The 2,187-nt window shown below is 34.0% G+C and overlaps 1 pseudogene; it reads left to right on the forward strand.

Annotated features, from left to right (window-relative positions):
- Positions 1-784: 784 nt before the first annotated feature.
- LOC128124330 (vomeronasal type-1 receptor 4-like) lies at positions 785-1,694 on the forward strand (annotated as a pseudogene).
- The last annotated feature ends 493 nt before the right edge of the window (positions 1,695-2,187 follow it).

Raw genomic sequence — 2,187 nt, forward strand, 5'->3', positions numbered from 1 at the left:
TCAATAAGTACTTCAGTATTTCATCAAATGTAAATGCTGTGCATAACTCCCATGTCTAATATCAGGATATTTTGTCTTTATGGATTAAACCATATTATTTGATTTACATTGTTTTAAGCTTTGTTTGACTTGTGTCTATAACATAATAATAAATAAGTCACTAGATATTTAAGTGGTATATGGAACATGTTCAATCATTACCTGTCATGGGGGAGGTTCCAGCTCAATTTTTTCAATGTATTAGGATATGTCTATATTTGCTAAAAATAAATTTTACCTCCGCATATGAGAATTCTTATCATAAAAGCTATAAAACAGTGTGTTAAACCATCTAATTGCATAAAAATAAATTGCAACAATGTGTTCTTTGTTTTTAAATCTGATCTAAATTGTTTTACACATGTTGGTGTGTTACTATAATTTCAACACCTTCATTCAGTTAGTATAATGTCATAACTTCACCATTATTCAAGTAATAATTCACAAAAATGTAATGAAGATAAATTTGTCTCACTTTTCCTTATCTTTGTTATATGGTCCAGAGTGCTTGTCTTCACATTGGGACTAGTGAAAAAGATATATGTTCAGCTTTTATAGCACACACATCTACAAATGAAGTTTATAAACTTATGAAACAACCTTTTAAACCAACGTCTTATCATAAAATATAGTAGAACACTAAGTGACTAACTATAGACTGGAAAATTAGATTTCACACAGCAATGCAGCCTGTACCTAAGCTTTATGTGCATATCCTAAGGCTCAGCAAACAACAACCAACAGCATGGCAGCTGGTGAGGTGGCCATAGGGGTGATTTTTTTATCAGAGACTATGGTTGGCATCCTTGGAAATTCCTTCTTAGCTGACAACTATCTCTTGCTTTACTACATGAGGTGAAGGTTAAGATTCACAGACTGGATCTTGAAGCATTTTGTGTAGCTAACTTCTTATCTCTCCTGTGTAAATTAGTTCCACAGACAATGGCACCTTTTAGCATAAAGGACTTCCTCAGAGATTTTGGGTGCAAACAGCTCTTCTATCTTCATAGAGTAGGGAGGGGTATATTCATCAGCAGCATTAGCTTCCTGAATGTCTTCCAGGCCATCATCATCAGCTTATGTGCTACAGATGGACACAGCTTAAAGTTAGGTCTTCAAGTTATATAGATTCTTCTGTGTCCCTGAGGTGGTTTCTGTTCCTCATTGTAAACATAGCTTTTCCCATGACTATGACTGCAAGATGGAGCCATAGAGATATGATAAGTTTGTATATTGTCCTGATGTTTATCTTGATGAAATTAGTGATATTGTCTATGCAGTATTACTCTCAAATACTGATCTCTTGTTCATGAAACCAATGTTGTGGTCCAGTGATTCTATGGTTTACATCCTCTACAGAGACAAGCCAGAGAATGAAACACATTCATATGAGCAAATTCTCCTTCAGGTCCTCCTCTGAGAATAGAGTCACAAAGACCATTCTGCTCCTTGTGAGTGCCTTTGTCTGGTTTTACACACATTCTTCCTGCTTACAGGCTAGTTTGGTGATTGAGTATAATCCAGGCTGGAAGCTGGTGAACATGGCTACAGCTGTCTCTGAGTGTTTCCCAACTGTGAGTTCCTGTATGCTGATGAGCCATGACTGCAATGAAAACCCTTTCTGCTTTGCTTGTGCAAAGAATAGAAAAGATTAATCATAATTAATTAATCAGTTAATCATATGAACAACAAGTAAGTTGATAGCATTGCCATTCAAAATAATAGTCACTAGTGTTAATATAATAATGGAAATATTATAGAACAATTTGCCAATGAAATAACTATTCATGAACTAACACAATAATGTGCATAATGAGAATTTTCCTGATATTAATGTGCATTAAGTCCCCTGTTTCATTTTATTTTTATTTCTGTGTTAATTGCTTCTGTAAAACTGATTTTAATCATACCACATTTTATCTGTGTTATATGATGGTATATATTTCCTAATTGTTAGATTTCAACTTTGACATTTCAGAGTCATTTTGAAAAGTAGCCACACTGCAAAGCTTTTGTAAAATTTTAGCCATCAGTCTTGACAAGTTAAGGACAGGATATTCACTCATTTACTGTCCTTCAGTGAGTTTGTAATATGTATTGGATATGTTTTTTAAAAGTTCTTGTACTGAACATAAGTATTCAACTCAC

Source organism: Peromyscus californicus, unplaced genomic scaffold, assembly GCF_007827085.1.
Source record: "Peromyscus californicus insignis strain IS unplaced genomic scaffold, ASM782708v3 Scaffold_4__1_contigs__length_199733344, whole genome shotgun sequence".
Lineage (NCBI taxonomy): Eukaryota > Metazoa > Chordata > Mammalia > Rodentia > Cricetidae > Peromyscus > Peromyscus californicus.